This window comes from Ruditapes philippinarum, unplaced genomic scaffold (assembly GCF_026571515.1).
Source record: "Ruditapes philippinarum isolate M1 unplaced genomic scaffold, ASM2657151v2 ctg292_1_1_1_1, whole genome shotgun sequence".
NCBI lineage: Eukaryota > Metazoa > Mollusca > Bivalvia > Venerida > Veneridae > Ruditapes > Ruditapes philippinarum.
The window spans coordinates 254,774-278,488 of NW_026861516.1; the positions used below are offsets into that span (position 1 = coordinate 254,774).

The following is a 23,715-nucleotide window of genomic DNA, read 5'->3' on the forward strand; positions in this document are numbered from 1 at the left end:
AAACGTTTTAAATACTATAATTCTTAATATGCTGAATTTTCTGAATGAACTTAACCAGTTTCAGTTCTGGTTGTCCAGTTTCAGTTCTGGTTGCCAGTTTCAGTTCCGGTTGCCAGTTTCAGCCTATATTATCAGGTTTAGAGATGAAACAATGAAGATTTGAAAGCTGTTCTACCAACAAAAAAGCTATACTTATGATTTTTGCCATAAATTAATTGCATACTGGCAATTAAAGGCTTTGCAGTTTTGGCTTCAGATAATGTAAGGCTTAAAGAAACTATTTATTCAAAAAAGTATAAAAAGCACAATCACAAACTTTTTTTATAGATTCATTGATTTGGTTTAAATATATTTATTGAAGCTCGATTGCGCAACAAGTTCTTGCAACTTATATTAATCACTTTTGAGTCCGCTTCCTGGAACCAACCAGTACTGGAGTGAAGAAACATGGTTGTGACCAGATTAGCACTCAAACCCATGATCCCTGGGTTGAGAGGCAGGTACCTTAACCACTAGGCCACCGCTCCCCTTAAGAAATACCAAAATAGATTCATTAAACTTATTAAAAACAGAAGTTAATAAATCTGATATAGATCAGAAATTGTGATTTAAATATAGTTCCATATAAACAATAAAACAGAACACTAAATCATCTTCCATGGACATTTACAGTTCATTCCTAGACAAACCAAATAAATTTATACATATGATTAAAGTAGTTATGTGACATTTATAAATAAAATATATTCAAAGATTCTTCAAAAGAATAATTATATTCAATATAGGCATCATAAAAAGGGAATTATTAATTACTTTTAGAAAATATTTCAAATCCAGTCACTTTATGGTTTCACCGTCATTCATTGAAATGACAGAATAATTTGTAAGCATTCCGACGTAGACATCTAATATTAAAATACACAAAGGTGCCATAAAAACATATTTGTTGAAGTTTAATACATATTTTTATTATATTTCAATAACAAACTCTAATAAAATAAAATTTAACTTTTGTTCATGCAGTCAATAATTCTGAGTTATCACCTGGCGGTATTTTATTGTTTTATTTTATTATATCATTAAATGAATGAAAATTACTGCCCATAAAGCTTCCGTGTGGCCATGAATATTTGAATACCCATGACATAATTGATAAGTGTATGGAGACTCAATTCCTATAACTATGATGAATGGGTCAATTAATAATTATTGAATGATCTGTATATGGAATTAATTGGTTTGTAGGTTTATGAACAGATATTATCACATGGTATAGTCATTCCAGACTTATTATATGACATGCAATATCCAACTATGTTCATGTATTATTCAAATGAATATCAAATTTATACATTCATAGGCTGTCAGATAGAGACATGGAAACTAATTATTCTGTTTAATTGTACATTGAAATAGGATTAAGGTATGTAATTCCTTTTAAAAAATTTATATTGTTTTTATATGATCAGCATATGTTATAGTTTTTAAAGGATGAAAAATCAAATTTAATGACCAAGTTGATCAGGTTTCTACGCAATTAACTATCAATCAGTCACTTTGAAAGATTATTCATGAAATATTTATGAATAATAAAGACATTACCCAGTAGTTTTAATAGACTGTTACAGCATTGTAGTATAATTGAACATATGAGAGTCAAGGCAGTCAATGGTGATTCCCGGTAATGCAACCACTACAATATCATTGCACTGAGGCATAGGGTTAATCAAAGGTGGAGCAAGGGGCAAATTAATTATTACAACAACAAAGAACCTTAAAAATATGTGCTATTGAGGGTAAAGAAAATTACAGGGAGAGAGGTAACATAGATTTTCTGTTTGTTTGTCTGATTTTCATGCTGATTTTAACTTGTTTTGGTCATATGAGTTCGATCCATCCAACCAGCGACTCAAGGATGTCACTTATCCAATGCTCTTAGACCTATTGGGCTAAGTATTTTCAAATAAATAAAGTATCAGAAATTAATATGTCTTTTCGACTTAATCATTATTATAACAATATCTAAATCTAATTATTACCAATCAATATCATTTTTCCTTGATTCTTTCATCCCTAATTCTATTAATTGTCTTTATAATAATTTCATAACTATGACTTTTGCAGAATCCGTAAAAATCTACACTAGATAAAATAGTTACATCAATCATTACAGCTCTTGCTAAATAATTCTATACCTTTTTGTGCTTGGCTTATCTTCAATTGTTAAACAAGATATGTTTGTAAAACATGTATGCCCCCTATCAGCAGCCAATTAGTCATGTGATAAGGTTATTATGACTTCTGACCCAGTGATCAAACAATTAATAAGGGTTATCAAGTATCTACTGGTCATGACCTTAACCTTTGACCCCTTGACCCAAAACTCAATAGGGGTCATCTGCTGGTCACGACCAATCATCATACAAAGTTTGAAGTTCCTAGGCCTAAGCGTTTTTAGTTAATTGATCGGAAACCGTTTTAACATACAAGGTCAATGTGACCTTGACCTTTGACCCCTTGACCCCAAAATCAATAGGTCATCTGCTGGTCATGACCAATCACCATACCATGTTTGAAGTTCCTAGGCCAAAGGGTTCTTAAGTTATTGATTTGAAAGCATTTTTACCTACAAGGTCAAAGTGACCTTGCCCTTTGACCCCTTAACCCCAATATCAATAGGGGTCATCTACTGGTCATGACCAATAATCATACCAAGTTTGAAGTTCCTAGGCCTAAGGGTTCTTTAGTTATTGATCGGAAACCGTTTTTACCTACAAAGTCAATGTGACCTTGACCTTTGACCCCTTAACCCCAAAATCAATAGGGGTCATCTGCTGGTCATGACCAATCACCATACCAAGTTTGAAGTTCCTAGGCCTAAGGGTTCTTTCGTTATTGATCGGAAATCGTTTTTACCTACAAGGTCAATGTGACCTTGACCTTTGACCCATTAACCCCAAAATCAATAGGGGTTATCTGCTGGTCATGCCAATCACCATACCAAGTTTGAAGTTCCTAGGCCTAAGGGTTCTTTTGTTATTGATCAGAAACCGTTTTTACCCAAGAGGTCAATGTGACCTTGACCTTTGACCCCTTGACCCTAAAATCAATAGGGGTCATCTACTGATCATGACCAATCACCATACCAAGTTTGAAGTTCCTAGGCCTTAAAGTTCTTTAGTTATTGATCGGAAACCGTTATTGCTTACAAGGTCAATGTGACCTTGACCTTTGACCCCTTGACCCCAAAATCAATAGGGGTCATCTACTGATCATGACCAATCACCATACCAAGTTTGAAGTTCCTAAGCCTTAAAGTTCTTTAGTTATTGATCGGAAACCGTTTTTGCTTACAAGGTCAATGTGACCTTGACCTTTGACCCCTTGACCCCAAAATCAATAGGGATCATCTACTGATCATGACCAATCACCATATCAAGTTTGAAGTTCCTAGGCCTTAAGGTTCTTTAGTTATTGATCGGAAACCGTTTTTTGCTTACAAGGTCAATGTGACCTTGACCTTTGACCCCTTGACCCCAAAATCAATAGGGGTCATCTACTGGTCATGACCAATCACCATACCAAGTTTGAAGTTCCTAGGCCTAAGGGTTCTTTAGTTATCACTCGGAAACCATTTGGTCTACGGACCGACGGACCAACGGACCGACGGACCGACAAGTGCAAAGCAATATACCCCCTTTTCTTCGAAATGGGGGCATAATAATTGAACATTCTCTAAATTAAGATGGGGGAGATAAAATACTAAGTCTTAGAGTATATTAAATATTGCATTATGATCTATTATCATGCCTTTTGTTGGAGGCCAAATAATTCCACATATTGATTTCAAATACATTTTTATGCAAGGTCATTGCAATTGCTTCTTTTCTTCTTCTTTTTTTATCCAATTTAGAAATTCAGTCATCCCTCAGCTCTGATACACTCAGTAACTTTCACTCCTCTGGTAGTTTGAATACTTTAAAGGGACTCCACTGAATTTTTTTGACATGACGGGACTGGAAATAATTTTTTGAGATTTGATGTAGATCTATACTAATAACTTATATGCAAAATATCAGATCATAAGTTCGCTCCTATTTTCTAGAATAATTATTATAAAAGTGAAAAAAGACTCCAAATTGAAAAGCGTTTAAATGCTTTTCACTCAAATCGGACTAAGCATAGCACAAACATATGGTTTTCAATGTATGTCTTGTATATTTCTTTGTTATATTTTATTTGTCTTTCTGTTTTAAGTGCTAATGTTTATCTATGTGAAAAATTAAATTTTTATGTTTTTACGCTTATAAACCTCAGTGGAATTCCTTTAATATCACTCAGTGTTAGTCTGGCAAGTGTTTATGTCACCCATGATTATTATTCACTAGGTGCTAGAAGTAGTTGTTTATGTCATCCACGCAGAAGACTCCTCATTTATACCTATCATCAGAGAGAACAGAGCTGTAACATTAACAATATGCATCATGCATGTTAATTCCCCATGTTAATTCCCTGTGAACATTGTGCAATAAACAAAGACAGATATGCCAACAGTTTCGAGACCTTTGCATCTGACCAACTCCATGTAGTATTCAACTGTACCCTTTTGATATTTCCTTATATGGTCTTTAACAAAGGATAGTTCTAAAGCCGAATAAAGGATAGACCTTTACACAAATTTAGTATGGTATAGGTCAACTTAATTGTTACTCATTTATTGTTGTTTCGCCCATAAAAGCACATGAATTCCATATAGGTCAATAAAGTGCCTTTGTAGGTCTCCTCATTCAATTTACTCCTAGTTGATGGTGTACCAGATCAAGTGTTTATTTTCCCTGATTCCTGAATAATAGATGACAGATAAAAACATTGACTGGTTCTGTTTCTAACATAGAAATTGGCTTGGAAATTATAAACATATAAACTTATGTTTCTAGTATCCAGACTGTTAACCTTTCTAGCTACCTCATCAGGGAATAATATATAATACAATAATATCATATCATATGTTTTTCTATTTCTCTATTTTTTTTATTTTTTTTTGGTTTGGTACAATGACATGAGCTTATGAATCCTCTGTCAACTATATAAGCTAATACAAAGAATCAGCACAACACTATTCTAACCCAATGAGTTTAAAGAAACAATTACAACAGTAATGCCCTTACTGACCTCAATATATTTTTCCTTGTGTCATTTAAGCTAAGCATACAGTGATAGAGAACTTTGTTATTGGTAATTTGTTCTGATTGTTTCTTTGGTAACTTCATTCTAGTTTACAAATCAGTTTATGTATTTTGGACAGATTTCAGTCTCATACAGACAAACCTGTGCTCAGTAACATTTTATACCATCTTCAAATTGAGTTTAATAAACAGGTGACTATATTTATTGCCAAGCAGTGAAAGACCCCAACTGAACTTATTTCAAATGTAAAAATGCTTTTTGGTGTAACATTAAAGTAATTTTAAGAGTTTCAAACAACAAACATCTTGTACAATGGAGACAAATGCCAAAGCCTGTTTCAACTTCTTTTATATCAGAAGAAATTTTATGACATACCTACTTTATGCTTTCTCTTTCTCCATCTTAAGATTTCTCTTTCTTAGACTTTTAAACATTTTAAACAGTTTACTTGTTGATAACCAGCTAAACAGTAACCATGTTTTAAAATAATGTTTCTTATTTCAGTTTAAATAATTGATTAAACACTCTTTGCAAATCAAATATAAATTCACTTCAACATGTGATATGTCCCCAGGGAATTGTAGTAAAGTGCTTTATACATTTTCAAATCTTTATATTCCCTAAATTTTAACCAAAATATCCTACAGTCTACTAATATTTCAAATTTACTTTTATTTGTGCTTTGAAGGTGAGAAAAAAAGAATCTTCCTTGATGCTAGGAACATTTTCTTAAGAATTTCACTGATAAATAACATGTTAGTAAACCTTTCTCTGTTGTTAAGTTTATGTCCCAAAGTGTAACAAAAACAGTTTAACATTTATTCCAAAATATATTTTTTTTACCAAAAATGTTCTAAAATGGTTCCAAAATATATCAAAATCTTAACATCAGAATGTTTAACTTATAAAACATATTGTACTTGGCAAGGCTTAGAAAAGCATCAGGAATGTAACATTATGAACATTAAAGGGACTCCACTAAGGTTTTTTTGACATGACAGGACTGGAAATAATTTTTCAATATTCATGTTCCATTTTGATGTAAGTCTATACCAAAAACCTTTTGTGCAAAATTTCAGATCATTTGCTCATTCCATAATTCCAGAATAATTATTCTAATTGTGAAAAATTACCAAAATTGAAAAAAGTTGCAACCCTTTTCACTTAAACCAGGCTAAGAATAGCACAAAAATACAATATATTATTTATTTAAATCATCTTTTGCAAATCTTTCTGTTTAAAGTACCCCAGCTGATCTATGCAAGAAATTCAAATTTAATTTTTAGGCCTTTGAACATCAGTGGAGTTCCTTTAATGGAGACTTACTTAGTATTATCTTTTTTTACTTTATGTAATAAGTACATCACAGTTCACAACAGTGCAGACCATGATCACATGGCACGAATGGTCAGTGCACTCAGGTTGCAATTGGGAATATGTTGCTGCCACTTAACACTGAAAGTTATTTTCTAACAATGGACAGTAGACCTTAAAAAAACAAGTTTCCTTATATTTAGGAAACACTTCCGTAATCTGAGCAAACTTAGAGTTTTTACAATTTAATCCCGGGGTACAAAATTGCAAAACAAACTTTTACAGTTGATCACTCTTTTGTGAATTATAGTGCACCATGTCAGATGTTATAATGGTAAAATTCTGGATAAACTCTATTCTAAATGCTATTCTAAAGATAATGAATCATGTGGAATTTAATGTTGATTACTAACGTTTTGTCTCTTATGATTCTTCATCAGGGTTATACAATGTATTCGTGTAATAATGAAATCCCAGTACCACTAATGACTTTTGGCGGTCTACCTAGCAGGGTACATTATTCTCTCTTGCCAGACATGAATAAGCATATCGGGGTGACGTGTAAAGGTTATTTAGCTGAGTCTCCACAGACTATTGTCTTGTGTTTTTCAGGTGAAGACAAAACGGCTTGAATGACAATTCTACAAACATCAGATCTGATGAGACGAAGCGGATGCTTTAAGTGACAAACATGTCTGATACATAATCATGGTCTATAACAATATCCATTAACTGGTCTTCTAGTGTTTGCATTGCAGAGCCTACCTCAAATGAAATTCTTCAGGAATTTGGACTTTATTTAATGAAATCTTGCTCTAGAAATTGTTTACAATTTGTCTCTTTAAACCTGTTTTAACAATAATTTATATTTTATGTTTTTATGTTTTTTTTCTAAATGTGGAAATAGACTTATTCTACATTCAGCTTTTTGTTGACACAGTTTTAACTTAAAGCAGCAACAGCAACGTCTCGATTGCTAATCTGTTGCTAAGCAAATAGCAGCAAATTTAACCCTTACCAAGCTAAATATTATGAAATGATCACGTTCATCTTCCAATCCTGACAAAACCATTCATCATTTATAGGGACAATTATGAAATATATACTAACTTAATAGCAAACAGCAAATGAATACTAAAGATCATGGTTAGACTGAATGGTCTTAAACTCTGATGGTCAGATTTTTTATTATCTAAAATTATTTATGAGGAAATGTTTGATGCACATAAAAATTAAAATGAAGCTGAGGGCTTACACTGGTTAAATTGAGATGGGGTCTTTCAAATAGAACCTATTTGGAAGACCTTGAGTGAGCGGACCCCCATGACCCAGTTATAAAAGTCAATCCCATCATGCAATGTTGTTGTTCAGGTTTGTGTGACTTGAATTGCTTACAGAAGCGCACCTCAGGCCATTTAATTTTTTCAATTCATAACATGATCGTGTATCAATACGACTAATAAACCAGATTAAACATATGAAATGTTAATTGCCTTTTTAATTATTTCAATTTATTGTTGCTGACTTAAACACTAAAACTTACTTCTATATTAATTGATATAGAATTGCAGCCTGGGAAAGTACAGTCATGTTTATAATGTCACTGATTTGTCAGAAGAATTTATTATAGAAGTGGAATATTTCCTAATGAAGCCTTAAATCAGACATAATGTACATAAAAGTATCAACCAAAGTTGAAACAGAGTTTGAAAGAAATTAATTGAGTGGAATAAAAGGCTAAACACCAATATAAATCTTGGGTAAAATTACAACAATAGGTGACTTATAATTCTATACAAAAATGAGAAATAAGGAAATAAATTTATAAAGTTTATAATTATGTGAAAGACGAGGACAAATTATGGCCATAATAAACTTCTTGATGATTGGAAACAAAGGACCTCTAGTCCTCATGAAGGGTACCATAGAAATAATGAATTTGATAATTTTCTATGCTACATGATGGTTTTATAAATGATAGTGAATGAAAAGAATTAATTCTTTTTTTTTCTTCTTTTTTTTCTAAAAAAAGGAAATCACATCCTTTAAAAAATAAAATATTGATCTCTGTGGACTAGAATTATGTTTGAGATAAAAGCACTTGAAGGGATTCTATACCTGGCTCTTATATTTACCAGCTACTTGTTAATGCAGCTAGGCACTTGTTAATTTAGAGATAAAATCTGACAAGTACAATGGGGCAGGTCTAATGTTCAAACTTTTAATGAACACAAACAAATATTGCCATTGTTTAGCAAGGATACTGGAAAAGACAGAGAATTCTATGCAGGAGATGTCTCAATTAGTGTTAAAGATTGTCTGAATGCTACATCATGTCTACTTACAACACTCCTACACCTGAAACAAAGCTTGTCAAATTAGTTTTTGATATTCTCTTCTATAAAGTAAGATTAATTTGCTTATTTTTCAGTTTTACAAACAGAATTCTTGAAATACCCTGCTTCTCATGTTATTTTTCTAATAGTACAATAATGGAGGAAAAGACAAACCATAGACCCAATCTTAAATGAACCCAAGTGTTACATTAATTTTGACTTCAAAGCTGCTCTAAATCTGCTTAAAGCTTTTATAGATTTGATGTTGGTCAATAGCAAATTTTCATTTGCGAATATTTTTTAAAATATTTTTTTTCTTATTTTTCAATTTCAATTTTCTTTGTTGTGTAGGGGTATGTTTTATTTTCCATATACTTCAAGCCATGGGCATGATATGTGAGTTCTGTTACAAGCTATGGGTATATAACACTTTTGTTAACAATTTTTGTTTTAAGCCTTAAGCATGGCATGTGTTTTTTTATTACAAGCCATTGGCATGACATGTGATTTTTGTTACAAGCCATGGGCATGACATATGACTTTCATTAGAAACCATGGGCATAACATGTGATTTTCACTACAAACCATGGCATGAAATGTAATTTTCATTACAACCATTGGCATTATGTGATATTTATTACAAGCCATTGGCATGACATGTGATTTTTGTTACAAACCATGGGCATGACATGTGATTTCATTACAAACCATGGGCATACATGTAACATGTGATTTTCATTTCAAACCATGGGCATGATAAAAAATTTAATGCTTGGGGATTATGAAGAAAATATTTTGTTTACTCACTGCCCTCTGCATGGTATAAATTTCTAAAAAAACTTCTAAAATTACCAACAAAGAATAATCTTTCTGAACAGGTTTTTTTAACCTATAAAATACATTTTATAATTATCTCTATTGTACTTACTTTAATTGTCAACAACACCATTGACAACAGAAACGTGTAATTTTCATGATACACAATTTGAATTTTTGAGACAGTACCATGTCATGCACAAAACAAATAAACAGTTTAACCAATTACCAATTGTGTCAAATAGAGGACTCAGATTCCCCTTGCCTGTTTATATGTCACAAAAATATTCACTTTATCACCAGTTTTCCCTAGATAAATAAACCATTTCAAAATTCAATATAATAAAAATTGTCCTGTATAATCTGAAAATATCTCAATTTACCAGCAATTTCCTTGATTTATAGATGCTGCTGGTAATGAACCATGCCTTTTTTACATAAATTGTGTGCAAAGGAAAATGAAAGTTTCAATATGTCCAAGTCAAAGCTTTGTCTGCCATGTTAAAATAACATAAATTTCAGAAATTCTTGATTAATACCATACAACAAGAATTGGAAATTTAAATTTACCTTCAAAGCTTTTGTAAAACAGAACATACTGTTCTAAATTAAAACAGGTTTCCAGTTTCTTTGCTTGAAATTAAAACTTCAAATCAAACAAGTTTCTAACATATATTGGACCTGAGCATGCAGTTAAGCAATCATCTTGTAATGATTTTAGTACTGTCCTGTAGCTGAAGTAGGTAATGCATCATCATACAAGGAGCTAAAAGCACAACCCAAACACATTTGTAACAGAACAAAATAGGTTTTATTAAATCAAAAATGTTATGATCATAAGGGGGAATTTCAGTACTTTGAAAGTCCACATGATTGTGTCTTTCAGACAATCAAAATAATAAAGCAATTATCCCTGAAAACTTTTTTTTTTAGTTTATCCAAATTCATTTTCAACATTCTTTAATAACAAGTGCACATTTAAAATGATTGATAAAAATGTTCCAAACAACAGAACATTTATGTTAGATTTTACATTATTTTGTCTTTCATTAACACTTCAAAGACAGGAGAACTGCAATAAAACCATGAAACTTCTCTCTGTATACAAGATCTAATCAACATTAAATTGATGAGACAGTCTTAATTACCACTTAATGGATGCAGCCTCAGCATGTTAACAATTAGAACAATTAAAATCTCTTCCTGTAACACTGCAAATCACCCTTAGTAACCAGTCATGTTTAATTCAGGATCAGCAGTTTTGTAAAACCACACTGGTATCATTTTCAAAGTTGAGCACTTAAAGCACTATCATTGGCTTAAGTTTACATCCAATAATGTAACTTACAAAAGAAATGGTTTAAAAGTTTTAATTTGAAAAAGCAATAAAATCTGAATTGGACAAAAAAGAACTCTTTGTAACACACCAAACCAACCGGAACAACACAAAAAGCAGAAATTAATAAACATCAATACTAAAAATCATCACAAAAATAGATCTGTCTGTTAGTTGCAACTGCAAGATGCCTGTTGTACCCAGTGTTTGTACCTTAGAATAACTGTACCTGTAACACCAAGTGGATGTTGCAATTCATTTATTAATTGCATTATAGGCATCTTTAAATCTAAATTGAAAGTAGTTTTAATTTTACACTGCATAATGAATCTATTTATCTTGATGTGAAAAAGCCCCTAGTGTAACCTCTGCCGACAAATTTCATATACTCATATAGGAGAAAAATATTTTGGTTGTTGTGGAGATGTATTGCTATTATGAAGTTTTATTTGGTTTTTGAGAAGAAGTTGTACTGTTGTTGTAAATATTGCTCAAAAATAGACTGCTGACGGCACAATTGTTACACTGTATGGGCTGAATGGGCAAAAAGAGAGGGCTGTTGAAACTCTATACTGTTTTTTTTCCAGCCCTCTCAATAGTCAACTTTCCAACAGCTATATCCAGTTCTTAAGAAAGTTCTACATTTTTTTGAGTGACACTTGATATGCTTTTTACCTGCTAGAAATCAAAAGTCTTACCAATTAATTATTGAACAGGTATTTCTATAAACTATCTCAATGTTTTCTTTTAAAGTTTTAGTGACAGGTTTCTGAAATTTGTTGATTGTAAAACAGAAAACTGCTTAACCAGCAGTTAATGTGAACTAACTGCCAGTATGATACTCAAGTTAAAGCTTGCTTCTTTAATCCAGTTAAAACAGTTGAAATATTGAATCAACTTGTTGATAAATAAATACAAGTTGAAATCTAAAATTGAGACTGTCAATTAAAATAGCCAAGGTCTTGGACTCAACATTTAAAATAGCTATATTATTGAATTATCATTAAAAACCATTAAAAAATTAATTCTTATATTGAGAGTCTGAGAGACCATTAAAATTTGAGCCATTCAGGTCTTGATTTCAACTAAGAAAACAGCTGAATTCTGGAATCGCACATCCAATACATTATTAAATCAAGAATGAAAAAAAATAAATAAATAAATAAATAAAAAACATTCAAACACAAAGAAAAACAATTTTTAGCCTTTTATTTCAAATATCTCTAGATTGAAAGAATATTTTTAATAGATTAATTCTGGAAAAACTTCAATCACAAAAGATCTAAAACATAAAAGTGAGACTTGGGAGAGTACTGTAAGATCTGCCAGAACAACTTGAACTAACACTTGATCCCCAATTAAACAAGCACTTGTTACAAATGATACAATCTGACAGGTACAATAGACAAATGTAACAGTAAAACTTCAATGGAATGCAAACAAATAGTGCCATTGTTTAAAAGTGTCAGAAACGGAATACTCTCTTTGTAGGAGATGTGTTATTTAGTGGTAGAACAATTGTAGAAAACTCAAATAGCATGTAATGATTAAACTGAAACTCTTTGCTTTACAGGAAAGAGAATGCAGTGTAATTAAACATGTCAGCTATATTCTCACAAGTGTCTACTTGTCATTTCTACTATGCTTTGTTCTCCTCTTGCATAAAAAAAACTTGCATAAAAAACCAAAACTACCACTGAAGTACCTAAAAAGTATCAAAACAACTGTCAAAGTAAAAAAAAGAAAGTAATTTTGAATTCAATTACATGTCCTTTTACTTTTATTTATTTATTTTAGTTTTTTAATATGAAATTAGGCAAAGCCTTTAAACGAGGAGGTCGTAATAAAAGTTTCTTTTATTTTTCTGTTCTAAAGGTGTCATTTGTCATTTCATGCACTGCTTCCATTTTCACTCGGAACACTCGACGATTATTATTAATCTGAAAAGTTGAGATTTGATCTGTTATCGGAATACCCCGCCCGCCTATTATCATTGGGTTACATTGTAAATAGTGGCATCCAACTAGAACTGACACTGAAAATTTCATTGATAGGTATAGAATTGTATATATATTTTTTAATTGTTTTTTTATTTCATATTCTTTTAAATATACACGCGTAGTCTTTAGCCAGGCAAGCCAAAGCTTCGCGAGCCTGGTTTTTGACTTCCCTGTATTATTTTGTTGAATATTATATTGAGATAACAAAAATTAATTTTTTAAACTTTTATTCACAATCTGTACTCAAATAAATAATATGATCCATAAATCATTTCAAAGTTAAATCTGAAATACATATACAATGTACTTTTAAGTACTGTTTAGTACTCGGTAAATGATTTTGAAGCAGTTAAAATTACGAATGCTTAGTTTAGAATAAATCTTCAATAATGTGCCTCATTATGAGCCAGAAATCAAAGCAATACACCCTTGAAACTGAAAAAAGCAATTCATCTTATAAGTTAGGGTGAAAGACTAGGTAACTCCCTAGCAACTAGAAACTTCTCTATCCCATTAAAGTCCCTCCCAGATAAATAACTCATTCAAAATATAAAAAAAATAATGTATTTGTACAATCTGAAAATATCTCAATTTACTGGTAATTTTCTTGATTTATTTCCTTTACTGCAAATGAACCATGCAATTTTTACATAAATTTGTGTTCCAGGAAAGAAGTGGTTCCAATATCGTTCCAATAATATGTTTTCAGCGCAGCCATGTTTTTCATGCCAAAAGTACATAAATCTAAAAATTTTGCCTGACTGAAACTCAGGAATGCAATCACCAGCTTTGACCAAAGTTAATATATTGCTTTTTAAAATATATTAATAATGTGAAGTCAAGCATGAATTTAACATAAAAATTGATATAGTTAAGGTGACATCAAATAAAACAAGGTTAATTAGGTATGTTGTAGGTGATTAATGGAGATATTATATAACCTAATAATTAAGGTATTTCATCCATACACTGGTCATATAAACTATACACCATCCATCACATCTTTATCCTAAAATGATTAGACAGAAAACTATTGATAGGCATGGTTTTCAGCCCTTAACCTGTTGAAATGATATAATGAAATTTGCCCACATGGGCTTTGAATTTTGAACAGTCCATTCAATGTTCAAGGAGTTTCAATATCAAAAATACAAAGACAGTATTGTTTGGTCAGACTGCAGACTCTATCTGGTAGCAAATGCTAAGACAAAGAATGAAGTTAACATCCTAAACTGCATGTATGACATTGAAAAATATTATACATGTATTTCAGATGGTTGTTTTAATGCTGTGACCTATGCCTAATATTACTTATAAATGACACTGGCAACAATTATCATTAACAACTCGCTATGGAAAACCTCAGGACAAAGGCTCCTCTGTGCATTATTTCAGACTTCAGCAAAGAAAGCAGGAACCCACAGGAAACCACAAAAGTAACCACAGCAGTGGGAGCAGGTAACCACAGCAGTGAGAGCAGGAAACCACAGCAGTGACAGCAGAAAACAGAAGCAGTGAGAGCAGGTAACCACAGCAATGAGAGCAGGCAACCACAGCAGTCAGAGCAGAAAACAGAAGCAGTACGAGCAGGTAACCACATCAGTAAGAGCAGTAACAACAGCAGTGTGAGCAGGAAACCACAGTAGTAACAGCAGGTGATTACAGCAATGGAAGCAGGAAACCACAGCAGTGAGAGCAGGTGACCTCAGCAGTGAGAGCAGGTAACTGCAGCAGTGAGAGCAGGAAACCACAGCAGTGAGAGCAGAAAACAGAAGCAGTGAGAGCAGGTATCCACAGCAGTGAGAGCAGGTAACCACATCAGTGAGAGCAGGTAACCTCAGCAGTGAGAGCAGGTAGCCACAGCAGCAAGAGCAGAAAACCACAGCAGTGACAGCAGAAAACAGAAGCAGTGAGAGCAGGTATCCACAGCAACAAGAGCAGAAAACCACAGCAGTGAGAACAAAAAACAGAAGCAGTGAAAACAGGTAACCACAGCAGTGAGAGAAGAAAACCACAGCAATGAGAGCAGGAACCACAGCAGTAACAACAGAAAACCACAGCAGTGAAAGCAGGTAACCACAGCAGTGAGAGCAGCTAGGGCAACTGATCCCAAGTCAACACTCAGCCATGCATGCATGCCCTTGACTAATATAATACATATAACTAAACAGAATGGTAAATCAACAAAACACATCATACTTATAAATTAATAAAAGATCTGTAGATAACAGAATGTTACTAGTATATACTATAGAATATTTTCTCCTTTTTTTTTAAACAAAAAAAAATGCTTTTTTTTAAAGACTTTGCTTCATGTGTTTTTATTCCAAAGGTGTTTTCTGAAAACATAATTACACTGAGAGGTTTAAAAACATCAAAGTAGCTATAAAGAAGTTTAAAATCTCCCTCAGTAATGATTAAATCAAAATTTAATTTATGAGACAGCTATAACGACACCTTTAATTACTTATCTCACCTTTACAGCAATTAAAAAACAATGATTTAGCCTGCTGGAAAAAAAGCAATAAGGAATTAGTCTCTTTTTTAATGCCTGTCATATTTCAGACAATTATCTGATCTGATTAAGATGCAGTTTATTACTCTCTTTAATTTACATCATGAAACTTCTGTGGTTCCCTAATGTATAATACTTTTCCATTATCTTTAATTAATTGCTAGACGTAACCTGAAATTTCTCCAACCACTCATAAATAACTTTACAAAATGCCTGATCAGGTAACAGCCAGCTAGTTGACGTATTTTACAGACATTTCTTCATATCAATATTTGAAAAATGATATATAAATTTTTTTAAAAATTTCATTTTAAATATAGTTACAATGTATAATATATAGAACTGGTGTGTTGTATAGTAAAGTGTTTAAGGTTTTTAGACTTGATTTATTGAACAAAAGCACTACATGCTGTGCTGTTACGTCCATCTGTGAAACATTATAACAATGTCATGGAAAAATGTTGCCTTACCCCAGGATCAAACCAACAACCCCTGGATTACTAGTCTGATGCTCTCCCTATTGAGCTAAGGTGGACAGACTTATACAACTTCCCCTTAAAGCCATGTCCCTTTCAAAGGGAAAGCACTTTCAATGTCCCTTTCAAGCAAAAAGCACTACATGTCTCTTAAACAATTAAAGTTTTGTATCAATTATGAGGGTCGTTGAATTTTCTGAGACATTTTAATAATCTATATCTCAAAATAGGTTACTGATGCAATGGATGTACCTACATGTGCCTGCCAATCCAATCTTGTTTGAAATCCTGCAAAGAATGATAGGCACCTCCAGCAAAACAATGCATGGGACAGAAAATGAATCTTATGTTCTTTCATTTAATTACAACAAAAGCATAAGAACTCACTTATTTATCTGACATGCCAGATATAAAAGTAAAGGTAAGTGCTTCATAATAGAGTATAGAAGTAAAATTTTATAGTATAGAAGCTGCAAGAACAACTTGAACTAACACTTGATCCCCAATCAAACAAGCACTTGTTACAAATGATACAATCTGACAGGTACAATAGACAAATCTAATGTAAAACTTCATTGGAATGCAAAAAAACAACTAAATATATTGTTGTTTGCTACAAGTGTCAGAATGGCAAAAACAATTGTAAATGTTTCCTGTAAGTGTAGTATAGTGTTTTAGCATTGTAATGGACTTGCCTTGTATTGAGGGATTTCAAAATATCAAAATAACCTACTGTAGAGTCTGGTCAGACTTTCAAAATATCAAAATAACCAACTGTAAAGACGTCTGGTCAGACTTTCAAAATATCAAAATAACCAACTGTAAAGAGTCTGGTCAGACTTTCAAAATATCAAAATAACCAACTGTAAAGAGTCTGGTCAGACTTTCAAAATATCAAAATAACCAACTGTAAAGAGTCTGGTCAGACTTTCAAAATAACCAACTGTAAAGAGTCTGGTCAGACTTTCAAAATATCAAAATAACCAACTGTAAAGAGTCTGGTCAGACTTTCAAAATACATGTAACCAACTGTACAGAGTCTGGTCAGACTTTCAAAATATCTAAATAACCAACTGTAAAGAGTCTGGTCAGACTTTCAAAATAACCAACTGTAAAGAGTCTGGTCAGACTTTCAAAATATCAAAATAACCAACTGTAAAGAGTCTGGTCAGACTTTCAAAATATCAAAATAACCAACTGTAAATAGTCTGGTCAGACTTTCAAAATAACCAACTGTAAAGAGTCTGGTCAGACTTTCAAAATATCAAAATTACCAACTGTACAGAGTCTGGTCAGACTTTCAAAATATCTAAATAACCAACTGTAAATAGTCTGGTCAGACTTTCAAAATAACCAACTGTAAAGAGTCTGGTCAGACTTTCAAAATATCAAAATAACCAACTGTAAATAGTCTGGCCAGACTTTCAAAATATCAAAATTACCAACTGTAAATAGTCTGGTCAGACTTTCAAAATAACCAACTGTAAAGAGTCTACTCAGACTGAGCAGGCTGGTCTGGTTTTAGGTCAGACTGCATGGATGTGCAGGCTGGCTCGGTATTATACTGGTGGCAAAGGCCTATCACTTTAGATACCAGCAGGGATTAAAGACACAACATAAACAAAAGTACAATACCCACAGTTTCTGGAAAGATCAAGCCCAGACAGACAGTGCTCCAGTGATTTGAACTATTTGACTAGAAATCCAGGAACAGTGGGTTTGATCACCAGCTTCACTTTCTAAAATACTTACAAGTATTTCACGTTGCCATGTAATTTAGCGGTTTTACCCTTTTGGAAATGGGGTAATTTCTTATTACAGTTTTGGTGTCATTTCAGGAAATTTAATTCACAAGATTAAGACAAAACTCACAAAATTGTTGTCATGAGAAAACAGCTAAAACCATGATCATTTATAATACTGGATTATGGGAGGCAGACACTTAAATCATCTTTTTTTTTTAAAATAAGTATAATTTCTCCTAATTTCTTCTCAAAATTCACAAGAACATTTAAATCACCTTACAGTTGGTGTGTATCTCAACAACTTTCATGAAGTCTGTACTTTTAAGTACTGCTTTTTCTTTTTTCCCATGCATTTAACACTCTTGTCTCATTATGTAAGGACAAAATAAATAGAGTGAGAGACAAATTAACCTCTTAGTCAGTTACACCCCCAGCTATATTTCACAGAACAGTTCACTTTGTCAATAGTATTTCCTAAATAAATGAAAAGAGATAGTCTTGAAATGTTCTTGACAGACAGACATTTCTAAGAAATGGAGAGAATTAATTCCCCTGCAAGATAATATAAATCAACATTGGCATATCAGACATAAAACTTGTCACCTCGAAGCAAGAATATTGTAAAAGCGTACAAATGAAAAGGGGTGATATTATAGTCTCGCGCGGAGGTGATGAAATGTCCGTTCTAATGGACAATCTGTCAGGTAGACATTTGTATGGATTCTATGTGTAGTACCATACAAGCACTTCTAATGCATCTTGTCACAATACATCTGTACCTTTCTCATGGCTTCTTGTCACAAAATATCTGTAATTTTCCTTTTTTAGAAATTTAATCTCTTAAAGAAGCAAACTTTCATAGCAACATTGCAAATCTAATATATAGGACAGTTGCCTTAAAAGCCATATTATAATATTACTAACATGGTTACACTTAGGTCTTACAATGAATGTAGAGTATCTGATTCCAAAAGATGTTTACTTTTAAGCTTGCGCAGTTTTTATGCAAGAAAAGATGCTTGTGAAAACTATGCCATTTGCATGTATCATCACGAGCAAATTTATATTATCTAAGCAATAAGGCATAATTTAAAGTTTTGAAGACATCGCCATAAACTTTTTGCAGTTTTGCATGCAAAAAGTTTATGGCGATGTCTTACAAAAAAAAAATTTAAATCACAAAGAATGGCAATCCTTAATTGAACTTTAATTAAGTTATTTATTATCCAACTATTACATCAGTAGGAGGTAGAATCAGTGAAGACAAACTGCAGACAATTATATGACCACAGAGAGAATTCAAAATGAAAACGACCCGCATAATAAGCCGCAAAATGCACAGTAGCCTATAAATTATTCAGAAAAATAGCACCACGGAAATGGTGACACGCTTTAGAAAATACTAGCATGCTGCAGAATAATTCTGTCAGGAGTATTTCCATGGACATCAAACTGTCAATTTATGCCATTAAATACAGGAAACTTTCTGTTTATTGATGAAATAAATATTTACTTTATGGGACAATCTTAATATAATTGTATTGATGCATTTCACCTATAAAACAATAAAAAATACTCCTACAGAGTTACTGTGACAAATAAGTATGCCAGGTTGATATTCTTGTTTCATTTCTTTTCTTTTTTTTCCACCCACATAAAACATAAAATTTAGGGATAGAAAAAACATGAAAATGGCACTAGATGATTTTCTGTTGTAAGACTTAAAGAATTAACAGTTATTCTTATTCATGTAAATGAATGAATGAATGAACTATTATTATTAATCATTTAATTAATGTAATGTAATTAATTAATAAATTACACATATTATTTATTAATTATTAAACGATTAATAATAATTATAATTATATGTGGAAAGATAGAGTATTGAAAGTGGACCCGATCGTTTTGTCAATCACAAGATTGAAGAATTACGTTTAAACTGACTCAGAGCCCTTAATGATCAATGGCTGATATGGTACCTTAAGCTAGACTAGAAGCATAAAATGTATGCCATTTGGCGCTGCGTTTGGACAAATCAACCATGGTGCATAAAAAAATTTAACCCTTATATGATGCTAAATGCACTTGCTCTGGCATGGGGTGGGGGGAAATCATTTTTAGGGAAAATTTTAAAACAAGTTCTGACTGAATATCCTACAGCGCAGATTGTGACCATGATCTTGGTCTGCACTATAGTCACATAGGTGGATTTGGTTGCTGACAGCATAAGTCAAAAGTTAAAACAATAGCAGAAGTTACATTGAAAATAGATCCAGAACCAAATTCACTGCTTTCAATGTACATGCATTTTGAACACCTATTCTGCACTGCAAATTATTATTTCGAATGGTTGTATAGGTCAATATGTTATAAACAATCTATTTAATATAATTAGATAGTTCTCATATGGTTTTCCTATTCCACACAGACAAAACACTCTCCATAAAATGATATTCATGTGGGACCAAGTTTTGATAAATCAGCCAGAGAGAAAATTCAGTCTCAATTTACAACAAAATACTATACTTACTACTGGGATACATTTAAAATATCAACATTGAGACTGATGATTTCCATTGATACTTACATACTAGATGTAATGTAATTAAAAATGTCACTTAATGAAAAGTCTTTTTTCAAATTTATTTCTTCAGACAATTTCTTTTTCTAGAAACAAGTGAATTTCCTTTAAATAAATGAGTTGATTGGTTCAAATTGCTAATTTCCTCCACCCGTTAAGAAATGTATTTTAACATATTTTAAGTTTGCATCATGTATTGAAGTCATAAAATTAGTGATGGAAATCGGATGAAATTTGTCCCAAATGATCATCGGTTCAGTCGGATGGGACATTATCGATAACTTTTCGAATAAAGTCGAGTTAAAAAGAAATAGGGAAGTAACATTTTTTCCCGAGGCATTTGATTATATCCAGTAACATGAACTTCATTTAGCACTTTTCAACACAGTTTTTACCTTATATAGTCATAATTTTACGACATATATTTTATTTTCCAATGGATGTCAAATAATAACATTCACATCACATTATATTACTATTGTTTAAATAACTTATTGATCCTGTTTAACTCCAAATTGTCTCTGAGATGATTTTTTGCGATCGGCGAGGTGTTCCTAAAAAAAATTACCGTCAGAATTTTGAATTCCCTTTGATACTTTTAACATTTTCGACGATGTCGCGGAACTATTTTTTGTGAATCGATTATTGTCGCTTTACATAACAGTAACTGATTATCGGCGACTTGCGACAATCGGAACATCACTACATGAAATCAGTTACAATAATATTAAAGGCACATTATGCCTAAGAAACAAATAAATTTTTTTCTTTAGTAAGGGCAAATATGAGTTTTAAAATGTTTAAATAAAGGTTTAAGAGAATGTTGGATGCTTGCTTCCTGAAAAAGTAGCGAGATAAAATTAATGTGAAATCATCTGTCATAAAAGTTAGAGCAATTATATACTGTAAACAAAGTAGCATTTTGATTTCAATACAAAATACTAACTCAATATAACTGTATTTCTTGCCAGAAAGCAACAGATGAAAAAGCTGGTTCAGGTAATTAGCCTGACTACATGAATGAGTAAAGTTTTGAATATCATAACTCAGTGCACCAAAATCAATAGGCTTTTGAGAAATAAAAATAAAAGCATTTCAGAGGCATGATGGGCCTTTAGAAGCATGATGGGCCTTTAAGACAAGATTTTATAGAGGGGAAAACACTACAGAATCTTTGCACAATTTAGTCCTTCTGTAAGCCAACTCACGTCAAAAGAGAAGGGCTAATGATTTAAAATCAGTGACATTTATCCCTTAGCCGACTGAGGTTCTGATCATGAAATGGGTTCATTATTATAATGTTAATCTTCTAAATACCTTGTTTAATTCAGGGTAAAAAATCCAAAAAACTCTCTGCAAAAAGACAAAACTTTACAATACAGATCATAAAAGTACCTTTGCCTGGTGTGTGAGAAAAAAAAAAGAGTTGTTATTGCTTGAAACTACTGTGTTGCACTCCTGGAAACATACATTACTTGTTTAAGGTAAAGAATGAAAATTAATCTCGGGAAAATTGAACAATCTAATTTGAAAGATTAACTTAAATAAACCTCTGTAACAGATTAACTAGCAGGTGGTGCATTAAACTTGCACAATAACATTCTTTAACCTAATTTCAACTGTGAAAATGCACACTACTTTCAACTGCGAAAAATGCATATCACATGTATGTGTACAATTATGTAAAACACTTATTACTCACACAAAGAAACAAAAGATATGGCTGACAGTAAACAGTTACAATTTAAACTGATAATGGTGTTAGCCAATAACTCCCTATATGTCAAAACAATTACTAGATATTTCTTACATAAAGTTATCAACAATTCTGTACTTTCATTTTAGAAAGATAAATTAATTTTTTGTATTTTCTGATACAGAAATCAGATTTTCTGCAGAATACTTTTTTGAGGACAAACTGAAATGCAAGTAATTCTTTATTATAAAAGTAATGATCGTACATGTTTACATTACAATGTACATCATATTCTAACACAACCCGCATTTTTCTATTTAACAGAGAAAGACCGAAAGTGTGTGTTATTATGCAATAAAATCTCTGTTGGCGCTCTATATTTAGACATTTGACATTATTAAACCATTAGACATGTGATGTTACCATTAGATATGTGACATAACCATTAAGAAATGCTATGTTCTGAAAATAAGTATGGACACAAATTTGGCACAATTTAGCTTGATATCAGGTATGGCAGCATTTATTTGTTGAAGTCATGTTTAAGTATCAAAATAATATATCCAAATCAGTGATTCTATTGCTTGATAAAATCACTGATCGTGATACATATTATTTCTTTATTATGATAAAAATTAAGTTTTAGTGGTCTCTGCCTCTCAACCCAGGGATCGTGGGTATGAACCCTTGGTTGTGGTCATGACCATGTGTCCTCAACTGACACCACTATTAAAATTTGTAAGTTCCTGGAAGTGACCTTGAGAAATTAGTTCAAACAAGCTTCAAGATCACATCATAATCAAGCTATAAGTGAAATACATTTGAATTAATAGGCTTGCACTGTGTATCCAGAAAATTTTCACACAATATTTCTAGGTATATATTTCTCCTTGCAGTTCTTCACTAATATCCACTGTTATAGTAAATCATTGTTTTCATACGTTATCATGCAGTGTTATGTAATAGGCCTATTTCTTACCTAGCATGATATCTACATTATATAAACATCATCAATAGAAGAAAAGTACCAGTATCAACGATGCATGCTGACTTTTCTAAAAGATATCCCTACCTTCATACACTATTATCATTTAATTTCTAAAATGCAGATTTTTCCTATCTTTTAAACTATCTGAAATAAAGGTAATTTTATCAGGAAATGAGGCCTATATCTGTTATTTATGTCTGCAATTATGGTCTCTTTAATTTCATTTGTTTAATGCAGTCATTACATTGTTGCCGAAAGGTGCTAAGTTATCAAGTGAGGTTTCCTGAAAAGAACAAAAATTGGATTTTTTGTACTTTGATGTACGTTTTTACCTTAGTTATACTCATGTATGATAAAATATAAGAGTTTAAATTTTTAGACTTATGCATAAAACCTTATTTTTATTTTTTTTAGTTGCTTTTGTTTGCATTCACTAGACATTCAGTACATATTTAGAAATTTCCCCTAAAAAAGAGGAATTAAGTCTTGTCCAGATTTAAACTTGGACAAGCCCATTTAAGATATTTAATATGGAAAGGGGAACAATGACTGGCGCCTATCAATACTGAGTCAGATACCATTTTTTAAAAAAAAAATTAAAAATCCAACAAATTAACTTCATCTTTCATCATAAAAATGCAATTAAAAAACTTTATATACATTTTCTCATACATAAAATCATTTTTATACTAAGAAAGAAAGTTAAGTGTGTTTTCTCAACA

The 23,715-nt window shown here is 32.0% G+C and overlaps 1 protein-coding gene across 4 annotated transcripts in view; it reads right to left on the bottom strand.

The window, feature by feature from the left end:
- The window catches only part of LOC132715898 (alpha-mannosidase 2-like), a 68,982-nt gene that overhangs the window by 33,688 nt on the left and 11,579 nt on the right, over positions 1-23,715 (bottom strand). The window lies entirely within an intron of this gene.